This window comes from Pinus tabuliformis, chromosome 3_2 (assembly GCF_031772625.1).
Source record: "Pinus tabuliformis cultivar Carrire ecotype Pingquan chromosome 3_2, CPIR1, whole genome shotgun sequence".
NCBI lineage: Eukaryota > Viridiplantae > Streptophyta > Pinopsida > Pinales > Pinaceae > Pinus > Pinus tabuliformis.
In genome coordinates this window covers 248,460,753-248,478,932 of record NC_142302.1, presented here as the reverse complement: position 1 = coordinate 248,478,932, position 18,180 = coordinate 248,460,753, and positions in this window count along the sequence as shown.

Sequence of the window (18,180 nt, the reverse complement as noted above, 5' to 3'; positions counted from 1 at the left end):
ATGAATATTTTGATTTATTTTTTGAGTCATCTATCTAAGATGGCTAAAAATGTCTAGGCTCTCCCTGAACATGTGGAAATAACTATGTTTCATCACGGTCTTATTAATATTTTGGTGAAAGATGAGTTGAGAAAACAAGGCAAGACATGGGATGATTTTCTTTTATGGGGAGGATTTGGCCAGACAACTCTCTCATTCATTTTTAAAAAGGGGCAAGCTTTTAGGTCTAAAAGGAGGAGGATAATTGCATAATATGAATGTTCCTATGAATATTTGATTTTTGGAGAGAATGAGAAGGGTTCTTGTGAGGTTGAACAAACCCTTGTTTATAAGAAAAATAATTTTTTGTTGAGCGAGGAAGAAACCCTAGTTGGTCAGGAAAAGAAAACCTCTGCTAAGAAGGAAAATATTGTAGTCAACGAAAGGAAGGAGAAGAAGATACAAGCTAGTAAAAATGAGAAGCCCTTACTTGTGAAGAAAAAATTTCAGATGAGGAGGAGAAAAATACTCAGAAAGAGGACCATTAGAAGAATAAAAATAATACAGTATTTGCATAGAAGAAGAAGAAGAATTAGGGAGCATAAAGAAGGTTGAAAATGAGGAAGAATCAGATGAAGTGGTGGTGATACAAAGTTTTCCTCGTCAACTGCATACTCGTTCACTAGATCGTTAAAGTGTAAGATTAGTGGGATCATTTGGATCTACCACCACTCCCTTAAGTACTTCCGTAGGACCAAATTTATTCAACGAAAATTTTGAGGTGTGGCTAAACTAGAAATGACTTTGTTGAGTCTAGTCGCAAGTTAGGATCTAGCAAAAAGCATGGTGGCTCAGGTATGTAAAGTTGTTGATGAAAATTTGTTAAATTTTCCTTATTTAGATTCAGAGTATGAAGAAGTTGAATACTTGGTTATGGAATCTAAGTCTATAAATGTTGTTAAACGTAAGAAGGAGGAGAATGACCTTGTAGCAGATGTTCCTAGATATAAGGTCATTGATGGTGTTCAAGTGGTTGATAACCCTAGAATTAAAACCACTGAGGAAACTCAGGCACCAAGTGTTCTTGAGGTTGAATCAGTGGAGAAAATACTGATGTTAAAAAACAATGGAATTGGTGTGAAAATTGTTGATAACCTTGAAGATAAGAAAATTGATGGGATGAAAGCACTACCTTCAGAGTTGGATGCTTTTAGGAAATATGTTTAAATGTTTCTTGGGGAATCAATGGTGTTGTGTGTATTGTCGCAACTCAATCAAATAGAGTTTGTAAAGGAAAGAGGATCATTAATTATTCCTGAGGGTAAAGATGAGAATCTACTAGATATTCTAAAGGAGTAACGGAATTACAAGAAGCACAACAGGCCCCTGAAACCGAGGGACTGGTAATAACTAGGGAGATAAAAAATAAGCCTAGTTCTAGAAGGTGGTCGAAAACAAAGAAGCTTTTGAACCAGGTCAAAATTTCAAAAACAAATGTGTTCAATTAAACTAGAAAATCAGGTGATCCGTAAAATTCCATGGGTATACCACTAGATAGTTCATCACAACAGATATGGTAATACTATATTAAAAATATAGGATTCTACACTATTACAGTTTTATTAAACTTTAAGATCTGTAAACTTAACTATAATTAGTGCATGCATGCGAATAGAAATTTTGTAGAAAAGTAGATAACGACAAAATAATCTCATGCACACACATAAGCCCAAAGATATGCTCTCTTGGAAACCCTTTCAGGAGAAAACCCAACTGGATCGTGAGGCTGCTTCGCTCTCTTTCTCTATCTAGAAATATGGTTGTAGGTACAAAGAAGTAATGCCTATGGAACGTGGACTTCTACAATGCACATATCCTCTCTGTTTGCTCTACCTCCTATCTCTCCTGGCTATCTTTTCTTATCTATGGAACAAAATTCTCTCGAAAGAATGCAATGTCTCTTCCTCCAAGTGGTCTGATTATAACACAACCCGATAGCCTACTAGTGGTTAATTTTGACTACTCAAATCTTAACTAGAGTTACAATATAGACTCTTCTAGAGTCTTTTACATCATAATAACATGGCTAGCCCATTTTCCATGAATAATGGGGGATGACATGGAATCCTCCCAAACTATAGTTGTGAAAACATGAAGGTCAACTTCCAAGTGGAATAACATTTTCATACGGACTCTGATTGACGTGTTTCTTACTCCGTTGGAAAGATATCTCTATGTAGAATATCATTTAATGGTTCTCCACTAAACAACAAAATATTACCCCCAAAAAACGTCATTTGACGTCTCAAAATGCTCCCGGAAGGTTTCAGACCTCATTTTGCCAAATTAGGTCTCGTCGGTAAAAATGGTCTTGTGAGATGATTCCTCCACTTTTTCTACTCAAAATGCATCAAGATGGATGAAAAACAATATAATGATATAATCTAGGTCACACCTCCCCATGTTGGGAGGCTTTAGGTCCCCAAAAGCTTCTGCTGAACGAGGTGACGAACTTTTTCCTCCACCTTCTCTTTGGTGTACCATTTAGCTTTGCCTGGAAGTTGTCCCTTCAATCCAATTTTCCAAAAGTCATATTGCCCCTGTCTTGTAGTTCTAGACCTCTTCTGCAAAATCGTATCTTCTGTCAACTCTACCTGAGCATCAGTTGCCAAATCCTCCATAGAAGGTAGGACGTGTTCCTCTTCCTAATCTAGCATGGAAGGCTCATAAAGTTTCATATTCTCTACATTCACAACTCAGTAAATGCACATATATGGTGGTAAACTGAGTCGATAGGCATTATCACCCACATTTTCCATTATCTCAAAGGGACCATACCTCAGAGCCTTGATTTTCTTACTAGGCCCCTGCAGCCCCTCCTTGTTCAAATATAATGATACTTTGTCTCCCACCTTGAATGACTTATTTGTTCTATGTTGATCATGCCTAGCGTTATACTTCTCTCATAAATTTTGCAGTGTTTCTTGTACCTGCAGATGGATCTGCCTTATCTTCTTTATAATTTTTTCAACCCTCAAAGCATGTCCTGTAAGATCTTCCCTCACTCCTCCTTGTTGCCCATATGCAATATCCAAATTTGAAGGTGGAAAATATCCAAAACAAACCTCAAATGGGAACTTTCATGTAGAAGTGTGCACTTCTATGTTGTACGAATGTTGTAAATAAATCATATTTTCATCCCAAGTCTTTGGATGCTTCTGGTTGTATCCCCTTAAAAGCTGCACCAAAGTCCTGTTAACTACTTTTGTCTTCCCATCTCTTTGTGGATTGAATGTTGTATATCTCTTCAACTTTGTGTCCATATTCTCCCACAATGTAGCCCTGAATGCACTGGGAAATATTCTATCCCTTTCTGAAATGATGCTCCTTGGTATCCCAAAGTGCACCCATACCTATCCAAAGAACAAGTTTGCTACTTCTTTCCTACTAATGGTATTTTTACCGGGCATCAAAACACACATCTTTCTGAACCTATCAAATACCACGAACATGTAGTTATGTCACTTCCTGGTTGTCATTAAACCTTTCATAAAGTCCATGGAAATGATTTCCCAAGGACAAGTAGGTACAAGTAAGGGATGATATAGACATTGTTTCTAGTTTCTATGCTTGTTGGTACAACAAAGCATGCATCATCTTATGAACCTAGGTACTTTCTCTTGCATCTTAGGCCAATACACATACCTATGAAAGTTAGCCACGGTCTTCCCTGCAACCTTGGAGGTGTGAGCCTCCATGATCAACTACAAACGCTCACCTTTAGGAACACATAACTTATCCATCCTGTAGAGTAACCCATCCTAGAGATGGTAGTCAATCATTAGGGGATTTTTGAGTTCTAAGATGGGCCTCCTAAGGAAATTATAAAATAATAGTGGAAATAATAAAATAATATTAGATTACATCATCAAATTTTAGAGGGAAAAAAAGAAAAAAACTATTTTTTCAACTCGTATTTTCAACTTATCTCCCTATGGGTTTACTCAAATTTCAAGCGGAAACACTCGTTGGATGCAAAATTTGATTCCTCATCCAAGGAGTAACCATGTTTCATACTTTCGATAGACCCTACTACATGAAAAATGAAAAATACATGAAAAACGTGATTGCAATCACATGTTTTCATGTATTTCTCATTTTTCGTGTAGCAGGGTCCATTGAAAGTATGAAACATGGTTACTCCTTGGATGAGGAATCAAATTTTGCATCCAACGAGTACTCCCACTTGAAATTTGAGTAAAACCTTAGGGAAATAAGTTAAAAATACGAGTTGAAAAAGTAGTTTTATTATTTTATTATTTTTTATTATTTTTACTTTTTTACTCCAAAAATGGTGAATCATCCCTCATGGTTGACATCATCATCTTGAATCCTATTAGTTCTTATAAAGTTTAATTTTGTTGTACATTTTTCTTAGGAGGCCCATTTTAGACCTCAAAAGTCCCCTAATGGGTGTTGTCGCCATCGTGCACATGACTCTGACTTTGCAACTATTGATGCACCTCCTTGAAGTCCTCATCTTCTGAATATGCCTCTTTGTATGTGTCATGGGTGAATGGATCCATGTGCATAAGAGTCCCCAAAGTTGTAATCTTTGATGTTGGTGGCCTTGAAAGCATGTCAGCCAACTTTTTTGTGCTTCCCTTCTTATACTTGATCACCAAATAAAATTGTTGTAAAAACCCCATCCACTTGTAATGCCTAGTATGTTTTAGGTTACTCTAGGCCTACAAGTAATATAATGGCTAGTGATCTGTGTGGATTACTGTCTCCTTTCCCATCATATAGTTCTTCCACTTCTTCGCAACTTGCACCATGGCATAGAGCTCCTTGTTGTAGGTAGGGTAGTTAAGAATTTCCCCGTGAAATACTTCATAATGGTAGCTTACAGGCCTTCCTCCTTGCATCAAGACAACTCCCATAGCATACCCACTTGCATTTGTCTCCACTCCAAAAGGTCACTGTAAGTTTGGTAATGCCAAAACAGCTGCTTGGTTGATCTTCTTCTTTAGCTCTTCAAAAGCCCTTTTCTAACCTTTCCCCCACTAGAAACTCTTGCCACTTGTTTTTATGGCATGGAGCGGTGCTGCTACCACTAAAAATGAGGCTATGAACTTCCTCAGGTATTATGCTTCCCCAATGAAACTCTTGTCCTAAAAAACATTAGTAGGCACTGACCATTTCATGATCGCCTACATCTTGGAAGGATCTATCTTCAGTTCTCCTCCACCAATCACATACCCCAGATACACCAAAGGCTGCTACACAAACTCACACTTCTTAAGATTTTATAGCAGTTGATGTTTCTTCAATGTTTCCAGCACCTACATCAAATGTTACATATGCTCCTCCCAAGTAGCACTATATACCAATATATCATCCAAATATACAATAACAAATTAATCTATAAAATGGCGCAATACATCATTAATTAATCTCATAAATGTAGTTTGTGCATTACATAGGCCATATGGCATGAATAACCACTCATACAAACCTTGTCTAGTTTTGAAGGCAGTCTTCCACGTATCTTCTTCTTTGACTCGAACTTGGTGATATCCAACTTCAAGTCCAAATTGGTGAAGTCATTTTCTTGTTGCAACTGATCTAGCATATAATCTATCCTGGGCAAGGAGCGTCTATTCTTGAGCGCGATTTTGTTCAATGCCCTGTAATCTATACACAACTGCCAAGTCCCATCTTTCTTTGGCATGATAATGATGGGTGACCTGCATGGTGATGTACTCGATTGAATGACACGCTTTTCCAATAGTTTCTGCAATTGTTTCTTCACCTCACTTGCTTCTATAGAATACTTCCTATACAACCCAATATTTGGCAATGGGGAGTTCGACAATAGCTAGATCTCATGCTCCACTCCTCTCTTAGGTGGTAACCCTTTAGGATCTCGGAACACATCCTTGTATACCTGTAACAATTCTTCCAATTGGTGTTTATGTTTCTTAGTACACCCCTCCAGGGATGTCTTTCCTCTTATTAACTCCTCTTCAGACTGACTTTTTATTAAAAACAATAAAACATACTTCTTGTTGGAACTGATCAATTTCTTGGCTTGGTTAGCACTTACTAGTGAAATTTTTTACTCTCCTTTGTGCACGTTGATGATGAATGATTTTCCATATTTGATGAGCCAATACTAGTTGGCTCTCCTTATGAATATTGCATCACACATTTACATGTATGGACTCCCAAACACGACTCCACATACATCCAGGGGAACCACATCTAGGTCTACATCAATAAAATCAACATTGATAACAAATCTAATTTTACACTATTTTGTTACCTTCAGTTCTGCATCCTTATTTACCCATCCCAATGGATATGGGTTTGGATGATCATGAACTTCCAACCCAAACTTCTTGACCAACTCTGCTTCAATGATATTCTCCTACGACTCCAAGTCAAACAAAGCATCAATCTTTGTCTTCTCAACCTATATCTTTATGTGGAGGAGTTTGATCATTTATTTCTCTTCCTGTTGTTGAAGGCTACTCATATTCACCTCCTTATGCACTGACGTGCATATGATCTTCTCATCCACATCTAAGTTGCTTTCAACTTGGTTGCTCAAATCAATGGCCGTGAGATTCTCCTTCTTGTTAGCTTTCTTCTTGTTCTTTGGGTTTAGCTCTAGATGCAACTTCCAGCACTTCTTCTCTGTATGGCCATCAATGTTGGAGTGGTTACTAAGATCTTTGCCCTGGTGTGGTGTGGCTTCCGTATTTTTATATTTTCCCCCTTTTCTCTTCTTCTTCTCCTCCTTAGAAGCATCTTGTTGCTCCTTCTGCCTTGATCCACTTCATTGCATTCTCTTTAGGCCTATGTTTTCAGGTACTATTCCTGTACACAAGCCTCGTCCACTGATTTGGGATTGAAAAACATCACTTACTCATGCAAATGGTGGTACACACCCCCCAAATACTTGAGAAGTACATCTGGATTCTTTGGAGAGTTACCCAACATTATAGCCATCTTTTTGAATTATGTGGTGTACTCCTGCATGCTTTGGCCTAGATTTTGCCTGAAGTAATGCCAATAGATGCTCTGGTCCTCCACGTACCCAATGGGATAAAACTATGACTTAATGAGGGTTTGAAATCCTCCCAATTAGCCATTGGAGGTTCTCCCTCCAACCTCAGGATTTTGATGTGGCTCTCCCACAAAGTCAGTGCATGGCCCTCTAATTTCAACCACGCAAATGAGATTTTTTCCCTTCCTCGATCTGATGGACGTTGGAACAAACTTCCAGTTGTTGCAACCAGTGGTTCAACTTCAAAGAGTCGATCTCATCATGGTACGATTTGATATCAACTTTTTCTTCCATTTTAAAAAAGGATTGATTTACAACACTCAAAATGGGTTGATATTTTCCAAGATCTTTCTTCAGCTAGTTCTTTGTTTCTTTCCCATATCCCAATCCCCCTTCTAATTTTTCCTCTATAATCGAACACCCATCTTCTCCAAATATCTCCATATTATTTCTTAGGTACGCCATGGGGAGTTTTAGATTACGGTTTATATCCGTGACGGTTTGTTCCATCTGCAAAAACCTCACCTCTGCAGGATCACAAGGTTCGTTTACAGATTCGTCAACCATGATTAGGGTTTTACGATTTTTTACCATACCGACCTAGGTCCCCTGCAAATATCCATAAATACCCAAAGAAACCTACTATGATACAAAATGATCTGTAAACTTCCATGGGTATTCCATTGGACAGTTCATCACAACATATCTGATAATATTATATTAAAAATCTAGGATTTTACACTATTACAGTTTTATTAAACTTTAATATCTATAAAATTAACTATAATTAGTGCATGCATGTGAATAGAAATTATGCAGAAAAGTAGAGAATGACAAAATAAGCTCTCACACATGCATAAGACATAAGATATGCTCTATGGGAAACCCTTTTGGGAGAAAACCCAACTGGAAGGTGATGTTGCTTCGCTCTATTTCTCAGTTTGGAAATATGGTTGTAGGTACAAAGAAGTAATGCCTGTGGCCCGTGGGCTACTACTGTGCACAAATACTTTGTGTTTGCTCTACCTCCTATCTCTCCTGGCTATATTTTCTCATCTATGGAACAAAATTACCTCGAAAGAATGGAATGCCTCTTCCTCCTAGTGGCCCAGTTATAACACAACCTGATAGTCTACTAGTGGTTAATTTTGACTACAACTCTTAACTAAAGTTACAATATATACTCTTCTAGAGTATTTTACAGCATAATAATGTGTCTATCCCTTTTTCCATGAATAATGGGGGCTGGCACAACATCTTCCCGAACTATAGTGTGAAAATAGGAAGGTCAACTTCTTAATGGCATAACTTTTGCATACAAACTCCAATTGACACGCGTCTTACATCGTTAGAAAGATATTTGTGTGTAGAATAACATGAAATTGTGCCTCACCAAAGAAGTAAACTTTTACCCCAAAAAAGTGTCATTTGATGCCTGAAAATGCTCCTGGAAGGTTTTAGACCCTGTTTTACCAAACTAGGTCGCGTCGATAAAAACGGTCCCATGCATTGATTCCTCCTCTTTTTCCACTCCAAATGTGTAGAGATGGATGACAAACAATAGAATGATCTAATCCATATCATCTATTTTTGACAAAGGATAATGAGCACTTGAGGAAACTTCGAGACTGATTGGTTGTTCAGAATCAGATTCTAGTTGAGAAAGATAAATATTGGTAAACTAAGTTGGAATGCATGATGGAGAATTATAAATAGATGAAGCTTAAGTATTCATAGGAAAAACAAGAGGGGAGTCAAGAAAATATGGATCTTCTGGTTCAATATGCAAAAGGAGTTGAGCATGAAGACATGCAATAATCTAGGCGTGGGGGAGATGACGAGTTTCAAATTCAACCTATCCAGAGTACCTCCCAAACACCCTCTGAGACCCATTTACCTCCATTTCGATTTCATTTCACTATACATTTTTTATTTACCTATAAATATTATGCTTTTAATGAAGTTCGAGTGCTAAGGTGATTATATATCATTATTATGCATTTCTTCACTAATTTGGTCTATATTCTAAGTGTAATTGACTACCTAATTACTTTGGGAAGTTGCAGTTTCTTTGTCCAAGTTACAAGTAGAATGATCATTGGTTACTAGAATGTGATGACCCAGTGCATCAAGCTCCAGTCATTGATGAAGTTACTAGAAGCATAATTGTTCAAATAGTCAGAGTTCAACCTAGACATTCGACATTCAAGCATGTAATTTGTCAAGCTAAAAGCAATCTTGATTTTCATTGTCTAGGAATATTTCAAGTACCATACAATCTTCTCATTTGAGAAGATAATTTTATATTTGTCTTGTTAGTTGGACGATTGCATCCTTTTGTTATAATATTAGTAATATTTGGTCACATAGTTACAACTGTTTATTTATTTCTTTCAACCTAAAATTTAGCTCTTTTAAACTATATATATTTTTGTAATTGGTTGAACAAGGTTAGCCGTGATAATAATATTAAATTGCTATTGAAGCCATTTTTTTTTGTTCTGGAACTCTATACTTTCCTTTCACACACACACACACACAGATATATATATATATATATATATATATATATATATATATATATATATATATATATATATATATATAAAGACATTTTTGTTGGTTTCTTTTGCCGTGTAGAGTCCATCCTGTAGTACTCCGAATCAAGAAGGCCCCCCTAAGCTAGGTTGTACTTACTATTTTCTAGTTGTTTATATGTGTGAATAAACATAAGTTTGTTTTCAGTGTTATATGTTTAAATTCTTAATTGAAATCTTTTTTGTTAGGAGAGAAGACTTATGTTGTTTATGAGTAATTATATTGTTGTGAATTGAATTGTGTTATTGAATGGAATAAGGACCCTTATGTGGAAGAATCAAGACTCAGGGATCCAACAAAGGTTATGAGTGCAACTCCAGGATTCAGACTGAGATTCTTCAATTGGCTGGATTGTTTTATAGCCAATGTAGTGTGATTTTATGTGCATGTGAGTTTGTTTCTTCAATAACTAGATTGATAACATGTCCCTTTGATTCTCATGAATTGAATGGACTTTAAATAAAGATTTTTAATCCTTTCATGTGACATGTGAGGGATGAATTCGTGTTTTGTTACAATAGATTAATGTTAGAATGTTGTTACCTTTGATTGAATGTTAACCAATTAAAACTATTTCTGCATATATTTTACAGGTACCTCACCAGTTTACGAATCCTTGGTTGACAATTTAATATACAACAATTTAAACAATTAAATTTCTTGTCACACACCTTGACATTATAAGTAGTTTTTTAGAGGGTAAAATTTAATAACTTTTTAACATCAATTCGATAGTACAATTCCCCCTTAATATTTATAAATCAATGTCTATAAATCAATTTTGTTTCCTTGCATCAATCTGACCACCTTCCTTAACATTGATATAGAAACATCTTAACCTAGTTTTGATTGCATTGGCATAGAAACTTTGACACTTACATACCTCAATAAAATGATGTTAAGCCTAAGATCCAGCTACCAACAATACGAATTAACAACTTCAAAATCCTTGAAGTTAATGACCTTATAAGCATCATTAAAATGATTTTTTTGGGAGATGAATATCGTACACCAATTAATATATTCAATTGTAGAAATGTAGATAATTGAAAATCTATATTGAGGATGTTGATCTAATCATTTTTGACAAAATGATGTCATAGTTTATATGAATTAAAATAGAACAACTTTCTTGAAAAGCTTGATTTTGACTTATTACAATGTAAAATAGAAACAACATTTGTTGTTTTTGACCCCTAAATATAATAGTGTGGAAATAGTATATATCAATCTAGTAAAGAGGCACAACTCCATCATTTGATTTTTAAATAAATTTTAAATTTACACAAATATTTTTCAATAGCACAATCTTCTAGATATAGCTTCTCATTCCCTGCAAGTGATTTGTATTGTTTCCCAACCCACTTGAATTGAAGCCTTTTAAATAAATAGATGCAAATTTATAATTGCCTTTGAGGATCAAATTAGAAAAAATATTTAAGAAAGTGGGCCTTTTGTCTTAAAAACAAGAAGATTTTATACACCAATTTAATATGTGGCTTAGCCATAACCTTAAAATTAGACTATTAGAATGCAATATTTAAGATTCCTATAAAATGTATAATTAAGTTTTATAAAATATTCTCCACAATAGTCATTCTTTCTAATATTATTAGAGATGTTAAAAATAAGCACATAATCTCTCTCTCTCTCTCTCTCTCTCTCTCTCTCTCTCTCTCTCTCTCTCTATATATATATATATATATATATAATGTATAATTAAGTTTTATAAAATATTCTCCACAATAGTCATTCTTTCTAATATTATTAGAGATGTTAAAAATAAGCACATAATATCTCTCTCTCTCTCTCTCTCTCTCTCTCTCTCTCTCTATATATATATATATATAAAGGGGTGAATGCATAAAGATGGGTTACACTTTTGGGCCAAATGTGATGATGAAATTTTCTCCCCTTTTATCGAATTGAAGCCCTCAAAATTCATATAAGCATTGTGAATTTTGATTCTGATTAAAAAGACAATATGTGAGAATTATGTTGTTGTCCTAATGATAATTTTTTGCAAAAAAAATTGTTGTTTAATCTCTTTATTTCCCATTTAATACAATACTTGTCTTTGCAAATTTTCAAACATCTTAAGAGGTGTGTGTGTGTTAATGTAGCATAACTTAGTCTAAAATATGTAATATATATATATATATATATATATATATATATATATATATATATATATATATATATATATATATATATATAAGCATGATTTGCATGGAGAGAACTAAGTTTTTCATATTAAAAAATTATTTTTTTTGTGCTAAATTTTATTTTTTTTATTATTTTTGAAGTTGGTGAAGTAATATTTCAATTGCATTTTCGAGACACATGTGTTCGCATAAGATATTTTTCAACTTTTCAAATAATTTGAAAAACCTTGTAAACAAATATAGTGGTATTTTTTAAAGTTTTTTCGTTGTGTATATTTTATGTTAATGATTTTTTATTCAACCCCTTTGAAACTGTGGAAACAAATTTCAATCATTATGTTTAAAAGAAATTAGATGAAAAATATCATATGAATTTGAAAGTGTGAAACTCATATGCCATTGGATAGAGGATTTTTTTCACTAATCCAACATGGTCAACTCCACCACTTATGGACAAATTTTGCCCTAAATCCGCTAGGGCACAAAATGGGGTTGCAAAGAAATATGCAAAAAGGGTGTTAAAGTTGTGGTTTTTAGGACCTCAAAAGCTTGATCAAGCGCTTAATTTTGAAATTCAAATAACTCGATCGAGGTTTTATGAAACCCTCAAACGAGCCCTTAACGTGGTTAAATAAACGCTTGATCTAGCTTTAAAGTTCAATCTATATTTAAGGCTAGATCTAGCCTATAGCTAGATCTAGATTTAAGGCTAGGTCTAGCCTATAGCTAGATCTAGCTTTAAGGCCCGATCTAACTTTAAGGCCAAATCTACTTTTAAGGATCGATCGAGCCACTTCTTTTAATTCCATGCGTAGGTTACATTGGCGGGAAATTTCAAAATCATGGTTCAATCGAGCTCCTAGATAACCTTAGGTTACATTGTTTAATCCTTCAAATAGCTCGATCGAGGACTCAAATATTGTTCAATCAAGCACTTAAAATGGCTCAATTAAGCTGTTGTTTTTCACCCAAAACGTGCCCTCTATTACCAAAAAGTGTAACTAATGAAAGGAGAATTTGGGGTAAGGCCAATTTCCCCTTTCATTTAGAAAATTAGATCCTGAGGCTTGTGGGTTATGACCCACAAACCTATTGGAAGCACTAATTATATGCTTTTGGCCTTAAAACCGGGACCATACACTTATTCGGATTTTTCTTTATAAATCGGGACCACAACGCTTTATCGGAAATAACACGAGAAACACAGGAAACCCCGCTCCGAACACTTAGCCAGACTTCAAATAGTATACACTTGATCCGCACTCCATCGCTATCGGTGTTGTCCTTCATTATCTCTTATTTACGATCAAGGATTAGATCGCGACCATCCATTACCTTCCCAGATCCAACGGTCAACATTCACTCTGAATATTCAAACTGGCACATCAATCCTCGACCGTCGATCTATGCTTAGTGGATCCGACGATCCACATCGATTTTGGATGGACAAGTAGCATGAGAATTAACCGCCCGAAAAGCAGTTTGCTCTCTCATCCGAGTTGCTACGTGTCCTCTGCTATATGGAATCGGTTGCTCACCTCTAATACCACTTACCACTTTTTTGTCCGCCCTAAAACCATTTCTTGTTGTGAAACTAATTTTTTTCGCGCATTAACATTCACACATCTAATCTTCGCGATGACCCTTGATCTATGAGATCGACGGCTAAGATCTACTTCCGGTTCTCTCCACCTTCCACCATTACTGTCTGTCGATCTAAACGATCTGACAGTTCTCATTCCTTCTGTCTACGCCATTGATGCTCTGCATATTGATGGATTTTGTGTTAAAACACTGGTTTCTGCCATACTCTGTTAACACACGACATTCATATAACTGACATCGTTGGATCACCATCAATCCTATAGTGATTGATGGTCGATCAATGCACTCTATAACACTAGATTCAAGCCATCGTCACATATATACACAGATAACTCAAAAAGGCCTTATTACATAAACACACACAGAAATCGACACAACACGCATCTATTGATTATGCAATATGAATACAGGCTAAGGCATTTCAGCCTTAGAAACAAGTTCCCTTTGACTACATTGTATCCTATCCCTTCTATCTATTATCTACCTATATCACTCTGTCTCCCAGAACACGTAGGTTCATCATAATTTATAAGCAAAACATTGCATCAGATCACTGGAAGGATCTGATCAAATCCTCTCCACGATTTGCTCAACAACCACTAAATCTCTCTATTCGTATACATATGTGGTAGATTACATTTAATTAGTTCTTCAAGAGACTTTATCCATTCCATCGAACTAGCTTTGTTTATAACAGAATTTCCCTTGTTTTTCTCCGATGGTCCATGTCCTCTCGTTCTTTGCTTTGGATTCCTCTTTTGATTATGAGTGCTCAGATGCTCCTGCATCAGACTCCCGAGGCACAAAAATTTATGACCTGGTCATATGCTTCTCCTTGTCCTTAGAAATTCTACCCACTTCTTAGTGGAACTGCCTTCATGATCTTCTGTGAGCTGCAACCAACCTCTGCAGTAACAGTCTTCCTCTGCTACATGATACCTCACCAAGCTTTCTCCTCTGAGCTTAGTCTTTTGGCATCCTTTTGGTTCTCTCCTCTGGAACCAATTGAGAACTCCTTGCTCTAGGTTGTTGCAAGTCTTCTCACCTTCCGCTGCCGCTATCTGTACAACAGTAAAGACCATAAACTCTCCAGCTTTAAACAATTGTACCTCCTTCTCTTGCACTCTTTCTTCCTTCTCGCAGGAAATCCTTTCCTTGCTCTGATACAAATGATGAAAGGAGAATTTGGGGTAAGGCCAATTTCCCCTTTCATTTAGAAAATCCGATCCTGAGGCCTGTGGGTTATGGCCCACAAACCTATCAGAAGCGCTAATTATATGCTTTTGGCCTTAAAACCGAGACCATTCACTTATTCGGATTTTGCTTTATAAATCGGGACCACAACACTTTATCAAAAATAACATTGGAAACACAGGAAACCTTGCTCCGAACACTTAGCTAGACTTCAAATATTATACACCCACGACTATAATTATCGGCAAGTCGGCACTCCATCGCTATTGGTGTTGTCCTTCGTTATCTCCGATTTGCGATTAGCAATTAGATCACAATCGTCCATTAACTTCCCAAATCCAACGGTCAACATTCACTCCGAGTATTCAAACTAGCGCATCAATCCTCCACTGTCGATCTGCGCTTAGTGGATCCGACAGTCCACATCGATTTCGGGAGGAAAAGTAGCATGAGGATTAACTGCCCGAAAAGCGGCTTCCTCTCTCCTCGGCGTTGCTACGTGTCCTCCGCTATATGAAATTGGGTGCTCACCTCTAATACCACTTACCACTTTTTTTTCCGCCCAAAAATTGTTTCCTATTGCGAAACTGCTTCTTTTCACACATTAACATTCACGCAACTAAGCTTCGTGATGACCATTGATCTATGAGATCGACGGCTAAGATCTACTTCCGGTTCTCTCCACTTTCCACCATTACTGTCCGTCGATCTAAACGATCTGACGGTTCTCGTTCCTTCTGTCTACGTCGTTGATCCTCTGCATATTGATGGATTCTGTGTTAAAACACCAGTTTCTGCCATACTCTATTAACACATGACATTCATATAACTGACATCGTTGGATTTCCATCGATCCTACAGTGATCGATGGTCGATCAACACACTCTATAACATTGGATTCAAGCCTTCATCGCATATATACACAGATAACTCAAAAGGGCCTTATTACATAAACACACACGGAAATCCACACAACACGCATCTATTCATAATGCAATATGAATACAGGCTAAGGCATTTCAGCCTTAGAAACAAGTTCCCTTTGACTACATTGTATCCTATCCCTTTTGCCTATTATCTACCTATATCACTCTGTCTCCCTGAACACGCAGGTTCATCATAATTTATAAGCAAACATTGGATCGGATCACTAGAAGGATCTGATCAAATCCTCTCCACGATCTTCTCAACAACCCCTAAATCTCTCTATTCGTATACATAAGTGGTAGATTACATTTAATTAAGTCTTTGAGAGACTTTATCCATTCCATCAAACTAGCTCTGTTTATAACAGAATTTCTCTTGTTTTTCTCCGATGGTCCATGTCCTCTCGTTCTTCACTTTAGATTCCTCTTTTGATTATGAGTGCTCGGATGCTCCTGCATCAGTAACTCGGCTCCATTTGCTCACCCAAAGCCAACCCATATCCATCTTAACTTTGGATCTACCAAGTATAAAGGGATCAAATCTTTCAATATGCAAACCTCTCTTTCAATGCAAAATTTGAGGGAAGGTTTTCACATGGAGAGGTTTGGTTCCTCTCGATATTTGGTATATCCTAAATTAATATGAATCTATGTTGGTTCTTAATAATATTATTTCTAATATATAAATTTCACATCTCTCTATATAAAAATAAAATAAAATTTAGCTTTATTAAAACTATGATAATATATATCGTTATATATGAGCTTGGCATTTTTCTTTGACATATTTTTTTTTTTTTAATTTAATTTTATAATATGATATGCATAGCATTGGATATATATAAATATATAACATAGAAAAAAATCATTGTAAGATACTAAGTTTTTATATGATTATTAATTAAATTTAAATATGAAAAATTGAAATATAATGGTTATGACTATAAGCCATTATTTTAATTTATACGATAATGTATCTCAATTTATATCTACTATTTATTCATTTTTATATTTTACATCTTTATATGTAGAAATATTCTTATTTCTAAATATATATTTATTAATTCTTCGCATGGGGGGTTTTACACACAAGAGGGTGAGTGGTAGGGCACGTGGCAACACACCCCCTATACATCAGCCTTACTTAGCTCGTTATATCTCGACCTAATCACTCAAGCTTCTCCCATGTAACTATACAAGCAATTTAACCTCCAAAAATGGCATTAAATGCCTTTGTCATGGTAATTCCTTAATTTTTGTTGACCAATTTGGAAAGTAGGTTACTGAGTGCATTACAGCAATTGCAAAGGAAAATCTAGTAGTCTTGATAATTCCATTCCCTCTCAAAGGTGATAGCTCATTTGCTACAAAAAATCTCACATTGGTTCATCCTTACATGCCATGCTCACAAAATTTCATTGCCTCTAGCTATCCATTTTGGATTGGAGAAAGGAAAATCCAACTTGTTAGCAAGCTTTGCATTTCCCCTCTCAGCCATAACTAGCATTTAATCGCTTCCAAGGACAAATCTCTCTATGCGCACATGGATGTCAAGCCCCAAAGTAAGCCAATGCACTCTACAACTGTGAAGCAACTATTTGTCAATCAAGTGACTTTTCCCTTGACATGTTTACCCTTCTCTCTTCCTGGTTTTGTCTCACATTTTCTTCTCATGGTCTTCATGTTTAGTCAGGTACTTCTCTCATCCACTTGACATGCTTTCCTTTTCTATTAATCTTCAACCCTTTATCTCTTTGGAGTGTTACCTCCCTCTCACAGTTTGTTTTCTCTCATTGTGTTCCCTTTTGCTAGCACTCATCTTTGTTGACCCCTCCTTAACCACTCTAGTTCGTGATTGACTCCATTCCTTTGTTCGGGATGTGGATGTGGCCTTGATCTACTTTCTCTATCCTTTTACTTGGCCCTCTTGGTCCTTTTTGGACACACTTCCACCTGCTCCTTAGCTTTGTTCCTTCCCTTGTGTAGCCACCATGCCATGACAACAACCTCGAGTTAGAAGGGGTGAAACATACTATCAAGAATAGGCCAGTCGTGGAAACACACAAATCAACCATAGATTAGGGGAAGCAACAACGCTTTTTCGAGAGCTTACACCGAGCCCCATTCAGAAAGAACTCACTAAGCTGAGAGAGAAGGAACCACCTAGAGGCACTTTCTCTCGAACACTGAGGTACTCACTGAGTTAGATGATTGGGTGATTGACACAGGGCACACACGTGGTCGCTCAATCAATATATGAACATGATTGACCCATATTGGCACATGAAATTTCTTCTTATAAAGATTCTACTAGATTGACAATAGCACATAGTGAACCTCCTCCTCTCCATGGAGCATCTACACTGATGTATGACAACCCGAATCATACACTAGAGTGAATAGAGAAACACCTCGAGATTCCCCCAGTACTGGTAACTCACTAAATAGCAATAAAGAAAAAATTTATTAAATTTTTATATGTTTATTAATTATATGCTATAAAATATTATAATTACAGATATAAATCATTATTATTTAAATTTCATACTCATATTATGAATTTTTGAGTAAACTTTATATATTATTATTATTATTGACTCTAATCTGTTATTTTACTTACACTACAACCGTGTTTTCC